This window comes from Triplophysa rosa, linkage group LG4 (genome assembly GCF_024868665.1).
Source record: "Triplophysa rosa linkage group LG4, Trosa_1v2, whole genome shotgun sequence".
Taxonomy (NCBI): domain Eukaryota; kingdom Metazoa; phylum Chordata; class Actinopteri; order Cypriniformes; family Nemacheilidae; genus Triplophysa; species Triplophysa rosa.
In genome coordinates this window covers 28,831,241-28,848,245 of record NC_079893.1, presented here as the reverse complement: position 1 = coordinate 28,848,245, position 17,005 = coordinate 28,831,241, and positions in this window count along the sequence as shown.

The window sequence follows — 17,005 nt, the reverse complement described above, 5'->3', positions numbered from 1 at the left end:
GCTATAAAGTCAAGGCTACCTCGTGAACCTGTCTGACTCTGTTACCTGTGTGTGTTATCTAAATGATGATTGACAGCTTTCACATCTCTGATTTACAGTTTAATGCATTCACATTCACATCTATGTACAAGTATAAGTATCTTTTTAAAAATGTACATAAATTAAAGAATAATTCTGACTATTGGAATGCAGTGATTATAACCTAAATATTTAGTTTTGTCTAATATATAGTTTTATCCAAAGCCACTTACATTAAATTATACAATACATTTGTTTCGAAGTATGTGCAATCCCTGGCATTGAACCCATGGCGTTGCTATTTAATGCATTTGTCAAGAGAATAAAGAGATGCTGTGTTTACCATCTCCATCAATAAAATATTATATTCATTTTGGAGACAATCCTGAATTTACACTCTTTATGACAGATAGACCTGCATCATATGAGTGTCCTTACTATGTTTATATACGTCTTACGGTGTATTTTAAATGTTGGCATGTGTGAACTTGCTTTCATTGTTTGAGTAAGATTGCAGAAACGTGTGACGTTCCCCTCCCTCACACGGCAAGCGCATCTTCAGTAAGAATCAGTGCAACTACGCCCACCTTTACCGAGAAGCACGGCAGGTGAACAGAGACAGGCCTTTTTATGAGAACGCCGGAGAATAAAAGTGTTGAAGCTCTGCCTGATTGTTTGTTTAGTTTTTATAATGGGATCAGCGGAAAGTAAGTTGCCTGAGGAAAACAGAAACAGAGAGAGGCATGGAGAAGGCGGAGTGGAGAATGAAAGACGAAAAGGGAAAAAAGATGGGATGAGAGTGTAAAGCGGATTAGAGAGGTAATCCACTGGAAGAAGAAAAAACTGGAAGTGTGAGTGGGCGAGAGAGAGAGAGAGAGATGGTGGTCGTGAAAAGTGAATATTCCTCTGTGGTACGTGTTAAGTAAGCTTAATGATGTCACAAACTTTTAGGCATTTTACAAGACCCTCTGAAGAAAGTTGTTAGTTTGATCTCCGCCTTTAAATCTGTTATTGAATTCAGTAAACTGCATAAATGTCATGTTGGATCAAATAAGGCTTTGATGTTGCATTTAGCAAGGATAAGTAGAAACAAAGGAAACTGAGCAGTGTATTTTGTCCTGAGTTTATTATAGTTACAGTTCATTCTGTATCCTAAACATGTGAAGACATGGTACCATCAAAAATCAGGTCAAGATCATCTACGGGGCATCTTTGGGACATCTTATAAGACCGAAACAGCACAGAAATATCTGCAGATTTGATCATTTAAATGTGATTAATTTAGGTTTTAATATATTATATAATGTTTACTTGAGTCACTTTTGATACTCTGAATCAAAAGTGACGGAAAGCTTTCCTGTAGCTCAACTGGTAGGGCAACGAATCTAAATCTCTAAAATGTAAATCTTGAACGTACAACTTTGTATGCAAATGTCTGGCAAAAGCATAAAACAAGTGAATGCTGAGCACTTGCTGGGTTGTTTCAGCCTTTGGTTGGGAAACATATGGACAGACCCTACTGTTTGGGTTTAAATTAACCTACAATGGGTTGTTTAAGGCCGTGGTTTAGTTAAATATGAATGTTTTCAAAATTCATTTAATCCAAAAATTGGGATTAGTCGTATTAGCCAGCAAGGAGTTTCTGTCAAGAAATGTTACTGCATAAGAAATTCATGTAACATGTAATATTTAACAATAAAGTCTTCATATTTGTGTAAAAGAAAGCATTTTTTTAAATGATCTGATTTTAATACATAATACAGATTGCAACTCCTTTTAGGCTGTAAGTGTAAACTGTAAGATGCATTTAAGTCAAATACCAGTAGATGACAGTGTCCTCCAGGACATGGCAGGTATTACAATCCCAGTTTGGTGTGTTACCACTTCGGAGTAATGAAAATAATTAAATGGTAAAATCATTATAAAAATTGTGATGCTGTTATTTTTATAACAAAGACAAACTAAAGGAAAAACCAAACCTCAAAGTATCTCTGCATTCTCTCATCAGGAAAACCGCAAATCTCAAGGAACGCTAATTGAGAAAAACATTGCTTCTGGAGTGAAGTGTAACAAAAATAGTTTTTCACAAGCAAACTACATTTGAAGAATATTTAAAATCTACCAATATAAAAAAATGCACTAAGGCTCGGTTTAAATTTCAGGCTAAATTTCTTTCCTACTGTAATTCATTATAAAAACAGCAGAGGGCGCCTTCGTTCTGTCAAATATTTTTAGAACTAAAAGCCAAGAAATAGTTCTTGTTGGTTATTTATATGGTTTGGTCCATGTTATGAAGTTTGGTATGAAAAATACAATTATGTAGTTAAAGTCTTTGCTCAGTATTTAAATTAGACAAGCACATATAGCCTATCACATACCAAACCTGTAAAAATATTTGTTAACCATTATCAGCAATTTACATCAATTTAAAATAAGTTTATTTTATTTGGAAAAGTTAAGGTAATAAAAAAACGTGTAGTCATAAATTGTGTTTTTTACAGTGAAATATTTGTTCCAGCTCGTCTTTAAACTATTGCAACTAATGCTGTTGCACAAAAAATCATATGAATAACAAACAAACTTGGCAACTTAACTAAAACCGTGTCTATACCGGACGCGGCGTGACAAGAGGCAATAGAACGCATTATGGTGGATTCACACGGTACGCGGTGAGCGGTGGAATTGCCACGCGGCAGACGCCTTTAAGCCTATGTGGCTGCCCCTGCCATTCACAAAAAGATGAAATATTTTCATCTTCAGCTGCGGCTGCCGCAAAGAGCCATGCCCGTGGAAGTTGCAGGATTTTCGAGGCACGAGCACCGCTTGCGAACCGCGTTTTGCCGCTTACCGCCTGTTTCCCTTTGAAAATGAACTGGACAAACGCGACTGCCGCATACCGTGTGAATCCACCATTCGAACCATTATAATTATAAATTTTGACCACACTGGATGCGGCGCGGCAATCCCATTAGAACAAGCCGTGTGTCTTGTCGCGCCGGTCGCGTCCGGTGTAGACACCGTGTAAGAAACAAAGACAAGTAGCCTATTAATTAAATTAATTATAAGCAGTGTTGGGTAAGTTACTCTGATAAAGTAATTGATTACTAGTTACTAATTACATATTCAATAGTGTAATTAGATTACTGTAAAAATTACTCTCTCCAAAAAGTATTTAGTTACTTATTACTTTCTACATCCTACATCAACCTTGATTAGAACTGATTCAAGGATAGACATGAAACATCTTATACATTCATTCAAATAATAAATAACTACTTAAATAATTCTTATTAACTGACCGAAGTATTACAAATATGTTAAGGATACATTAAAGCATAAATTTTAAAGCTAGACTTATAGTGTAAAATTATTTTTAACACTATTGAATATATTACACAGTATTTAGTTCAATTACATCAGAAGTAACTGTAATTGAATTACAGAAAAAATAAGAGTAGGCCTAATCCCTTACTTTACTTTATCAAGGGGAAAGTAATTAAATTACAGTTACTAATCACTTAGTAGCTATACACCCAACACTGATTATAAGTTCAGTCAAACACGACTGCTTATTTTTATTTGAACATTAATTTAGCATCTTTGCTAATAAATGGATATGATGGTCTTCTCTATTCATCTTGTCATTCATTGTACAGAATTCCCCTTGAAGACCCATTTACATTAGTTTGGGTTGGCTTTGCACAATGTCGACAACAACTCGAGCACTTTACCCCCAAGCACGAGCCACAAAGTCAAGTCAGACAAATATAACCGGACCTCTAATAATAAATAACAATATAAACGTCGACGCACTACAGCACGCGCCACATGTATCTGTTGTGACAAAACGCGCGAAAGTACAGACGCGCGTGCAGTGTGCCATTGAATTGCGCGAAATTACCCGCCATCAGACGTCCTGCCGTTACACACTGAACGTAAACGCGATTGCAGCAAAAAGATTACTGTAAACAAGTCTCCAACAGGTCCGTTGCCCCCACAGTCTAGCAGAACCCGACGTTTTCTATTATTGTGGGTGCCACGCCATGCCGGGCACAACGTGACCCGAGTTAATTTGTTTTCGACAGTCGTTAGGGTTTGCCTCGCACGGGCAAAATGCGCTTTTACAGCGCACCACAGCGGGAGCAAACAGCATAGTACGTTTAGAACAATTTTCCCCGCGGACGGCTCCTGCCTTTCCATGACTGATCTGTAGATGCCTCGTACAATTAGCCTGTCCACCTTCTGCTTTCCACGAACAACACCCCCGCTGGAGGGGTTAAAAACAGGCGGGAAGGGACGGGCCTAGTAAAGTTTAAGTGCTTATCAGAGCTGCAGAGCTGCAATTCCTGCACCGTCTCGGCTCTTTCCCCCGTCCGGGTTTTGATTGCCTGACAACACGTGGCAGTTAGACGGGGACAATGGCGAGGAGAACTAAAGAAAACTTCTCCAACTGAGGTCGTGAGATGTGGCCAACCACTGCGCCTCTTAAACCGTGTCGGAGAAAAGGCCGTGACGCAGCAGCATGCCCCGAACTCCCCCGGTTGCCATGACAGCCGCATGCGCGCGCTCTGCCTTTTAACCCCACGCGCTGCCCGCTTAAAAGTGCACCCCCCACCTGCACTTCGTTTTTGAGGACCCGAAAAAGACAGGTATCCAAATGTCAAAAGCTTGGTCACCATTATTCATGTTCAACGTGCTTGTGTTTTGTGATTTGGATTTCTTAGATTCAGCAAAATTTCCCATCATTGGTGATAAAGATCAATGCATCTCGTCGTGCACTGTAAATACATTGTTTATGTTTACATTTATGCACTTGACTCCAGAAGCACTTCCTGTTTCAGCTTACACACGTTGAAACAAAATTCCACCAAGACAGTATTTAGAATTGAATACAAATTAAAATCAAGTCAAATCAAATTAAACCAATACTTAAAAAAACGATACAGGAAGTGCTTCTGGTCCAGCATTGTTTACGTCTTTGTAACAAATGCTCTGTATGTTTTTTGCCTGGGAATCGAACCCATGATGTTCTGCTAACACAATGCAATTCAGCTACAGAACCCGAGACTTGTTAAAACAAGTTTAATTTGTTTATATTTAATGAAGGGAAGTTTAAACAACCATGTTCCAATGAAAACAGTATAAACTTCATTTGAAATGTGATTAGTCAGATACATTTTATATGTTCATAACTATTAAATTGAAAATAGAGAGTCATGAAGGTGCACATTAACACAAATAGGCTTAAATAACTTAGTTGTTTCCTAAGATTAGTAAATGCATTTGCTAACATAAACTACCAAAGAGCAATATAGTTTTTTTTCAGCATTTATCAATGTTTGTTAATGTTAGTTAATGCCAATACATGTGTTGGTATTGGTAAATTATGTATTAGTGAACCTGATCTCACAGGAATTCGTAACTATTTTTCGAGGTGGCTTATTCATATGAATTTGTACGTTGTGAATCATACAAAACGTACGATTACTAGGAAAAAAGCAATACTGAAGCCTCACCCCTAACTTTTCCTCTACATTCTTAAAAATAAAGCGATGCCATAGAAGAACCATATTTGGTTCCACAAAGAACCATTCAGTCAAAGGTTCTTTAAAGAACCAAATCTTTCTAACCTTTTTATAATCTGAAGACCCCTTTTTCACCACAAATTACCTTTTGTGAAACAGAAATCGGATGTTAAAGGTTCTTCGTGGGCAGTGTTGGGTAAGTTACTCTGAAAAAGTAATTGATTACTAGTTACTAATTACATATTCAATAGTGTAATTAGATTACTGTACAAATGTCTCTCTCCAAAAAGTATTTAGTTACTTATTACTAATTACTTTCTATATCCTACATCAACCTTGATTAGTTAAGTGATTCAAGGATAGACATGAAAGGGCTCTTTAAATTCATTCAAATAAATAATATTAAACTACATAAAGTATTATTATTAACTGACCAAAGTATTACAAATGTGAGAATTATACATTAAATCACAGATTTTAAAGTTAGACTTTGAATTTTGATGTCAATTCCACTATTATATGTTGTAATATATTGCGCACACATATATTACACAAAGTATTTAGTTTAATTACATCAAAAGTAAGTGTAATTAAATTACAGAAAAATAAGAGTAATCCCTTACTTTATTTTTTCAAGGGAAAAGTAATTAAATTACAGTAACTAATTACTTAATAACTACTTACACCCAACACTGTTCGTGGGACCATTTAGACAAAAACGTTCTTCTATGGCATCGTGAAGCACCTTTATTTTTAAGAGTGTAACGCCACCGGTGCGAAAGAAAATCGTACTAAACTGTACGAATGAGATCGTACAAATTCATATGAATTAGCCAAAAATTAGCCACATTTTAAAATAGTTACGTTTTTGCCGTGAGATTGTTGGTATTATAATAAATGCTAGAAGTGTTGTTTGTTGTTAGTTCGTAGAAGCTAATACATTATCTAATGTTAACAAATACAACCTTATTGTAAGGTGTTACCAAAATATCTATAATGCAGCTAAAACCACAAGTTCACAACTTAAAGCATACTTTAAAGTGAAGAAAACTGCATACAGCTTCATGTCTTCCTTCTGGAGCTGTGGTACTGAAGCAGGTCCTGCTAGCATGGGTTATTTTCCTCTGGTGGGTGTTATTTAGCTGTCATAGACTGAGGGCAACGCGCCAGCAAACATGACAGAATAAGATCAGCTCGCGTTCTTCCAACGGGACAGACTGTTAGATCGCCTCAATTCTTACCCTCTGAGGAATGAGAAACAGATAGTGCTTGAAAAAGAGGGTTTGATAGAACTGTTGATTGTGGCCCTGAAGCTAATCTGTTGGAGGAACTGAAGGAAAAACTAAAAATGTGTTATTATTTTTGGCTTATCTGTAAATTACAGCACAATTGCTATTCGATATTTCTTTTGAGAATGGAGACTCAAAAGAGAATGTTAACAGGTTGCATTGCTGGTTTAATTAAGATAATAAAACTTGGGGTCTTATGCACATTACCTGTTATTTTAAACGTCTGTGTGCGGTTCAAAGGCACAGCATTAAACATCCTTCTTTGAGGAATGCGAGGGGGCTATAAATTCATTGTCTACCCTGAAAGGCCTGATAACCTATTCACAAACAAGCACTAAAGATTTTGATAGGCTAATGGAAAATAGGTGGGCCACGCACTTCTTTGTAATTGGCCGTCATAAATCTGAAGAGGCCCTGGCAGCGATACAAAGCACCGTTGTTTCCGTCTTTCTTCGACTCGGCCCCTACCCATATATCTCACCCAATGCTCAATGGCCGATCTGAAGGCTGTGATATACATGTTACCAACAAGACACATGACCGGAGCTTGGTGACATCGATTGCCTCGCACAATACCCCCGTTCGCGGAAACGGGCAGCCTTGGTGCAATAATACTGCCCTGCTTCTTATCGAGATCTCTGGTGCACATGCCTCTGTCAGAGGACATTAACCTTGCCTCTTTCATCCTGACAGCGGTGATTAGCGCAGCGGCCTGATGCTGCCATTGATGTGGCCGCACAGAGCCAATGAGGTCTGAAGAGGGGAGACTGGATAGACTGAGCTGATTATCGGTGGGCCGGCGGACAATCTGCTGACAGGCAAAAGATGCCTCGCGATAGCGTTTTACAGTCAAATGAGGCGTTTTTTTGAGTGTAGAAGTCAATAAGAGCGTTTCGAGAAACAGCACTGGTTGAGCCATACATTGTCTGTTACCTTGCCAGAAAACACGAATATGGTTGTGTGTGTTATGGTCTGATGGATTTTTCTAGTATGGCGACAGCACTTCGAACAATGTTTAAAAAGCACAATTTATATTAGCCAGCATGTGCTGATGTTTAGGCCTTGAAATTTGCCAATAAGCACGTCACATTTCACACAAGGTTTTATTAGTAGGCTAGTATTTGGAATACAGTGTTTAACAGTGTGATCATTGAAAATTTGGTTATGTGAACCTTCAAAGAATTTTTTCCAGAATTTACCCCCATTGCTTGGTCAGAAGCTGTTGATCTACATTCTCACAAAAATGTATAACTATTTTTTGGAGTGGTTAATTCTTATGAATTTGTAAACTTTAGCGTGATCTATTTTTGTGCCAGTGGTGGTTAGGTTTAGGATTTTATTTTAGATTTTGTTAACCTTTTTTACAATTTTGCATTTTTTACTTTGCGCAAATTCATACACTGTATTGCTGCCTTCAATTTTTGATGTCAAGACGTCGCTGTCCTTTCAAAACCTTGGATGTTAAAATTTGCTGTTCCATATTCTGGTGATATCAAGGGTGACTAATAATAATGTTTTTTTGACAACAAAAAAATATCGAGATACGAGGTTTCAGAAGAACAGTAGTGTAGTTCAGCTTAATACTGTATGTAAGTATTTAAATATTTTTACAGTGTCAACTAATTAAAATAAGTTTAAATAAACTTTTTATTAGTTACAGCAACTTACCAGCGGTCAGAATTAGAGATGCACCAATGTATCGGCCAATAATCGGTATCGGTCGATAAAAGCAATATTCACACTGTCGGCTATTGGCCGATAATTTAAAAACAGCTGATGATCAGGGCTGATATATCCTGTCAATCAAAAGAGGACAGGAAAATGCAATGAATCTGTGCTCTGTATATAGAAAATGTTAAAGCGGCCCTAACACACGCAGTTTCTGCCAATCTCATATTAATCTTGAGTACCTATAGAGTAGTATTGCATACTTCGTATCTTCGAAGAGTATTTAGTTTGATCACAATTATAAAAGATAGATACAACTGTACGATTATTTCCGAAAGCATACGGTGCGTGCGGGGAGAGGGGAAGGCTGAACTAAAGCACGTGCGCACCCATTGCCAACAAAACACAGACATCAGTTTCACTCACCGCATGCGGTTCATGTCCGGCATCTTTTAGCGCTGGGACGGCTCCATATATAAGTTTCAAAAGATCTCCAAATCCAGCATTATATCCACCATTTATATAACATTCATCACCCAAATGCAGTGAACAAACAAACACCTGAACTTCGCGAAAGTATGCTCTCTCTCTCTCTCCTGTACACAAGTGAAAGTGACGTCTGCGCATGCTCCTTCTCCTGCTCTCCTTTCTTCCGCGTGCTTTTCCGGGAGAATTGTCCAATAAGGTGCTAAATAAAATTGTTACGAAACAGTTTTATATGTTGGAAAAAAACTTTCCAAAACCTGTACGATCGCTGGAGGAGTGTATCGAGCACAGAAATACTACGTAATACGCCCAACTCGTTTTTTGACAAGTTGACCATGTTAAGCATGAGAAGACAGCACGTTTAACATTGTAAAGAAGTCAGAATGCATGACACACCGTTGCACCACCCCTTTAAAAAACATCACCAGTTTGGTATTCAATGTTAATAGTCATTATATGAATTAATAACATTCAGAAAGTTAAGAAATATTAGTGTAATCTTTATAATCGGTATCGACAGATATCACTCTAAATATCGGCTATTGGTATCATTGGAGAAATTTAGTATAGGAGCATCTAGCAAAAATGTTAAAATACTAAGTTCATTTTTTATTGTGTATGAATTATGGCCACCTCGTGAAATAGTTACGAATTTCCGTTAGATCAGGCTGGATCATTAGAAGTCACCGTATCAAAATTTTAATTTAGTTCCTTGATTCTACCTGGTCATGATAAGTTAAACAAAAAGAATAAGAAAACAGTGTGAACCACACATAGACAACTGTGCATAAAGCTTCTTGAAAAGCTGGTCAGTCAAGTACAAATCTTCCTCTTCTTATTTGACATTCAGCTAATGCTTTCAGTTACCGATAACACATCATTACCCACACATCTGTTTATCACATTTGACCAGATTTATCACATTTTGTCTGCCTGTCTCAGTCAGGCGGTGAATCACTCCACATTTCAGTCCTGCAATGTAGTTCTGTAGCGTCAGTCTGTTGTTCAGGTAAGCCGTTCTCTTCCCCTCGAATGATTTGTGGTTGTGATCAACAGCCCTCCTGACAAGTGGGTGACACTTGTTTCTAACCCTACCTGAAGAGAGATCGCTGGTAGTTTGTGTGGAGTTTGATAATTGCGGCTGTTTGTCAGAAGTGGTGATTCCAGCCGTAGAGTGACTCTGACTGAGGTATTTTTCTGTTATTACAGAGGAGCTCTGGAGAGCACTGAACCAGTGAACCAGTTTATTTAACTTACCTTATATACAGACTATATATATTGTGGTTGTGTGATTGAAGTTAAGATGTAGCTTTTAAAGAAACTAAGAATAATTGGAAAATTTGAAGAAAAGTGTTATAGTTTTTGTTTGTTTGAAATAAATGGTTAATGGTGTTTCTGTACTCTAGCTCAATTCCAATGTAGCACATGTACGTCTGTAAGATGTCTCCTAAAGATCTGGAAAACATCTGCTGTGTAAAAACATCTGGTGAACATCTTAGAAAGAGCAGTTTACATTCATTCTAATTCATCTTCTAGATGTCTATGTGACAGGAGATGTCACGGAAATGTGTTGCAGATGAGCAAACAATCGAAAAATATGTATAGGAGATGTAAATGCAGACATCAAATAGATGTCTGCCAGATGCATGTGTGCTATCAGGGTTGGTGGTGCAAAGGTTGTGGGTTCCCAGCACGCTATTGAAATGCATAAATTGGACAAAAGCGTAAATAATTGAAATCCATAAATAATAACTTTTGTCATTTTTGTAAAAAAAGTTTCAAATGCACGTCCTGTGCTCACCTCTAGAGGGTGCTACCTATTACAAGATTACATAGTGTTCATCTGATTTGTTTTTTAAATAGTTTTTAATCATCATTTCAGATAGGTGCACATGAAATGTCGACACATAAGATCAATTGTAGAATGCATGAAGCTTTATGCCATAATGAGTGAAATATGGTTGTGTGTGTGTGTTTAAATCCAACTGTGAAAGCGTTTGAGAACCTCTTATGGGAGGGAAAATGTCAGCTGTCTCTTCAACACCGTGTGCGTGATTCATCATGAGCGTTTCGAGCCCTTGTTTAAACACCTCAAGATTATGAGACATAATTCCCAGCATATCAGTTTACACAATAACACCGGAAATCACGTCGGCCGCATTGTCTGCATATCTCTACCTCCTCAGGTAAAAGGACGACGTGCGACGGCTCCGATTTACTCGTGTTTACTTTCTCAAAATCGCTCTGCGCCCCCCACCACCCCGTCCCTCCTCCTGCCGCCTCCTTCCCCTCAGCCCACCCAATTAAAAAGCGAAAGAGGGGGAAAAAGCGCATTGCTGCCTTGCAAGTATTACTTATCACATTAATTAAAAACCGGTGGCACAATGGGAGCCCGCAGCTGCAGAGGAAAGCCGGGGAAATTAACAAACGTTTGATTTGTTGTGTTGTGGATGTGACATTTATTATACAGGTCAAAGTAAAACAAAGAGCAAAGCCCAAATATGCTAATGGGGATCTGGCAACCTGGGGCAGTTGTACAAACACTGATGACTGGCTAAATATTCCGCGTTTATAACTGTTACCAACAGCATCACGGAGCGGGAATAAGGAGGCCGCGTGTCGCCTGCTGATGTTCGATAGCAAATCTAGATTAATCTTGACAATTCTTGAATATTTGTGTTTTTGTAGTCATTTTTGTAGTGTTTCATCGGCTGTAAATCGCAAGGACGATTTCTGTAAAAGGTCTTTATCCAGTGATCACTAACAACTGGAAAAGTCATTGAAATTGATTGGTCAAAAGGTGCGGGAACCCCGAAGAGGGGTCAACATTTTCTTTGACATAGTGTGACTAGACATTATGCAGATTTCACGGGGCAGCAGGCATCTGAATCATCCCTAATGGTGCGGGCATTGATTTGTTTTTCTGGGTGGCCGGGGGGGAGGGTGATCGGGGGTCACTATCCAGCACATGCACAAGAACTCTAGCGTTGTGGAAGCGTTGTGTTTACGTAATACATTCCACTGTTACATTGTAACATTTTTCTCGGTGTTTCTCACAGTTACAGTGTTTATAAAGGCAGGTTTTGGAAGCTGCCGTGGGGGGATCCGGTGTGAAATGCTCTCAGTAGTCATGCTAACTAATAATGATATGGTGAAAGATGGAGTGGTAATGAGTAAAAGGGCAGAAGATGACAGTGAGTGATGCAGTGTGTAATTGCGAGTCTATCAAGAGGGATCAAGACAGCAGGCTTGTGCCGGGGGAACTATTGAAACGCTGCCCATTTGCCTGAGGCTGCACTTTAACATGACCCCGGTGGCAAAAAAGACAATTTAAAGACTTCAAGTGCAACCCTGGAAGCTGCACACCAATTAAGGTGTCCTGATGGATTCAGGGGTAATCCAGGGTAATGTGTCCATCTGTAACTCTCTCTCTCTCTTTATTTTCCGTCCTATTCTGGCATTCATGAATTACACGGTTTTCTCTGAACACGAAACCCACTTAATTCACTTTTCATGCATTCAATTAGCAAATTCATAAATTTGAAGTCAAACAAGAACCGTACAGAAGTGAGCAAGATGAATTTGTATCCTTAAGTAAATGGTTTTAACCGCTTTGGAGTAAATGAGATAAGTACATTTGGAATTTATCACATACTGTATCCTTCTGCAGTTGTCAAGGATAAAAGCATAAACAATTGAAATGTATGTAAAAATCATTAATCTTAATTAATTTTATGGCCATTGGTGAAGTGATATTAATGTACCAGCACAAGTATTTACCAGCTTGTGCTTAAAGGGATAGTTCACCCGTTTATTCATCATTCGTCAGTCTTCTTCTTTTCTACTTTCCTATCCCCCCCCAAAAAATCTTAGCTTCGTATACTGTGATAGGCTGAGTGAGACAATTTGCTTCTATTGTTTTCCCCTACTTTGTACGTCGCTTCGGATAAAAGCGTCCATTAAATGACTAAAGGTAAATGTAAATTTATTCACCCTAGTGTCATTGCAGACCGGTATTAATTTCTTCCTCAGAACACAGAAGAAGATATTTTGAAGAAGGATGGTAACCGAACAACACCTCCGTTGACTTCCATTGTATGGACGCAGAACCACTGAGACATTTCTCAAAATATCTTCTTTTCTTTGACAGAAGAGTTAGACACAAACGGGTTTTGAACAACATGAGAGTGAATAAACGATGACATCATATTTGTTTTGGGTGCACTGTCCCTTTAAATCAATGAAAAAGTGCTTCACACCTTTGTGACATCCTTTTTAAGCATTTGAGGACAAAAGTAATAAAATAATACTTTCTGGCCAAGCTCCTTTTAGAAGTATCATTTTTACATAACATCGTTGTAAAACATCAGTTGTCCATCCACCGAAATATTGTGTGTGCGTCCCTCTTTTTCCCTAAACTATTTAGTTAATTCGCTGTCAACAGCCGCAGCCTCCGTTTCCCGATGTTTTTTTCCCCTCACCGCAAATGATAAATGACTCGCGGTCGCCAGATTTTCATTAAAACCCCCGTGTGTCACATTTAACCTGCGTTCGCTGAAATCAATTATCCGGCTATCACTGGGGCAGACGCTTCGGGGGAAGCAAGAGATCGGCCTCCCTCCATCAGCGTTTCAATTAGGAGGTAAATAATCAGCATTTGAAGGCCTCTCTCTCTCGGTCCCTCCCTAGAGTCCTCTCTGTCTTTCTAGAGCGTATTGGCAATAGGCTGATGTCTCAATATGGGGTTTAATAGCCGTTGCAGCTGGGGTGAGAAAAAAGTAGATTTATTGAAGCTGTTCTGGAATCAGGACGGCGGCTTCTGGTTTGGAGGGTTTTGAGGAAAGGAGGCTGATGTGGGATCAGCGCGGGTCTCACCACCTGGTGATAATGTTTTGTTTGCTTTGTTTAGTAGCTGCTGAGCTCCCAGAAGCCCCTGGGGCACATGGATGGCATGATGCCAGCGTGGAGGTGTGGTTTCTGGAAAGATGGCTGTTTAGACCAGAGGCAATAGTCTGAAGGGTCAGTGGTGTGTATTTTTGTGTCAGAATGCCTGTGTGTTTTATCGGGCTCATTAATGTTCAAGCATCCACTAGAAGCAGCCGGAGGCAGAGGGTTTCATTCACACACACATTAAACCGGTATGACTTAGTTTCTTCCACAGAACACAAAAGAAGATATTTTGAAGAACGTTGGAAACCAACAACAGTTCCTCATTGACTTCCAGTGTATGGACATTTCACAAAATATCCTCTTTTGTGTTTCGCAGAAGAAAGAGTCACACACAGGTTTTGAACGACGTGAGGGTGAATAAATGATGACAGAATTTCTTTTTATTGCTCATAAGGCCGCGCACAGACATAATTCTCATTGATATATTTGCTGGCATCACAGCCGTGCTTGAACTTTACGGATTGATGTGTAATTTCTCTGTTTGGCTCTGTGTGTGTCCGTGGTCGTCTTGGCCGGTACCGTTCCACTGATTATCACAAACAGAATGCCGGAAAATGCCAGCGTCAATGGCACGGATACTGACACACTGTGTGGAGAGACAGAAACGAATCGACTTTGGCATTTAGTCAGAAGGGAACCTATGATTACAGAGAGCTTCCATCGTAGACTCACACTTGTCTCGCTTTCTCTGTTTTCATACGCGGCCTTCAGAGAGAGCGCATGCGTATGTTCACACGATCCCGTTTTGTTGATGTTCGTATGGACCAGTCCACAAGTTCACACCTGATTTTTGATCTCTTTATACGACAAATTACTTTTTCTGGGTTCTGTTACAACGGTGGGGATTGATCTCACACCCTCTGATGTTTTAGAACTGACACGGATCAAAGCTGATGAATGTCTCTTTCTGTCCTGTCCAGTTTTTGTAAGCCTCTATCTATCGTCTCCCGTCGTTTTTGTTATTTTATTTTGGAATTGCTTCATGTTCAGGTATGGATGTATGGCTATCCAAAAAGTTTTCTGTTACCAAAAAGTACTTGTTTTCATTTTGTTGTTGTTGTTTCGTAACAACAAAGTCAAACTAAGTCGTGCGCAAAACTTTTCAATAATGATCAAATCCAGGGGTAGGAATCCATGAATGATTAAGATTCCTGTAGAAACAGCAGATTTGGATGCTGGTCTCGAACTTAAGATTGGAATGGCTTTTAAAGGGATAGTTTACCAAAAAATAACAATTCTTTCATCATTTAATACTCACCCTCATTTCTTTCTACTGCAGACCACAAAGGAAGACATTTTGAAGAAAGTTGGTAACCAAACAACATTGGACCACATTGAATTCCATGGTATGGAAACAAAACCGAAAACCATACATTTCTCAAAATATCTTCTCGTGTGTTCCACAAAAAAAGTTTGAATGCCACGAGGGTGAATAAATGACATCATTTATGAGATATGTCAGTTATATTCCTAATCCAACATTTTTCAAAGTCCTGTCATAGTTTTTTGCTTATAAAACACATAAAAAACGGCTTAGCATCACAAGTTCTCAACGCCGCGTGTTGTGATTCCTCACGTGTGTAACCAAGAACAGCTAATTGTCAAAGAGAGACAGCGTCAGTGCTAAGCTCTGGGGCGTCCGTCTGTTTGTTTAGCATTCACTGGAACCTCATTTCGAGAGAGCACTATTTGTCTTCGACACACACACCTGCCAGGGAATATGAGAGTGAATTCAGCATCCAATTATCCAATGCAGAGAGAAACAGAAAACGGAGAGAGAGAGAGACGGGTGAGAGAGATGGCGTGACTGCGCTTGCCTCTGTCAATATTTGCTCGTCCCTCTATTAATGCGCAGTCTTCTGGGAAACATTTCGTATTAAGTGATTTGAAACCCTGTTTGCATTTCAGTCGTCTATATTACACAAGGCGTTTCTCAACAGGTGATATTGAGACTGACTTGGATGTTTGCCATCACAGAGGAACATTTTATTGCATTAAAGTTGGTTTATAGCTCAGAAAACTTCACAATGTCCAAAGTTTCAGAATTCCTTAAGATGAGACGTAAAAGATAACACAATTGTGAACATAACGTAAGTCAACGTAACATAGCTGTGAAAAATAATGTGGATAGCAAAACATCTTAAATGATTTAAGTCTTGAATTTTAATTTAAGAATTTGCTCATTTAATCGGCAAATCCAACACAATCGTGTCATTTTCTCTTTGTGGCATATTTTTTTGAATTCGTACACAAGGGGTGTCACAGATTGACAATAACTATGATATTAAAAACCATGATTATTGATATTGTGTTAATTCTACACATGTCATAATATCGTAAACTATTCAGCACCCATTGAAAATGCCTTGAGAATGGTTACAAACTCGCTCACACTTTTTTAATTTCACTGATGACATCATTTATTTCTTTTAAAAGACATTTAAATACCACAGTAATATTGTCATTGTGAACAATAACCGCGTAGTGAAAATCTGATATCGTGACAGCCCTAATGTGTTCATCTCGAATGTTTTAGTGTGATCTTCCCCCCTAAAAAATGAGCTTATTACTTTGACTTTTTGTCTTATTTAGCAGTACAAACATATGCAAAACAAGACACATTTACCATAAGAGAAATAAACTTGTTTAAAGTTTTTTATTTTTCTTACCCCACTGGCAAATACTTTTGCTTGTTTCAAGCAAATTTACTTAATTTGATATATCATTTATATTTTAGAAAACAAGATTTCACAGGTCACTTTTCTCGTTAAGTATAATGTATGTTTTTTATTATTTAAGTAATATACTAAGAAGTTTATTTGCAGTGATCAGACTGGCAAATCTGGGTACGTTTTGAGACTTTTATACGAACTTCTCTGTTAAACTTTAATCCGTCATGCTTTTCCTTTCCTTTAACTGCTAAAGCGTATGTTTACAAGTGATGTATTCAAGAATAAAACCTAATTCACACACACAGCGTTAGAGTTCAGATGAAACTGAATTAAGAGGCGTCCCGCCATCTGCTTTTGATGGGCGCCGGGTCCAATGCAAAGTCACCCTTGTCATCCA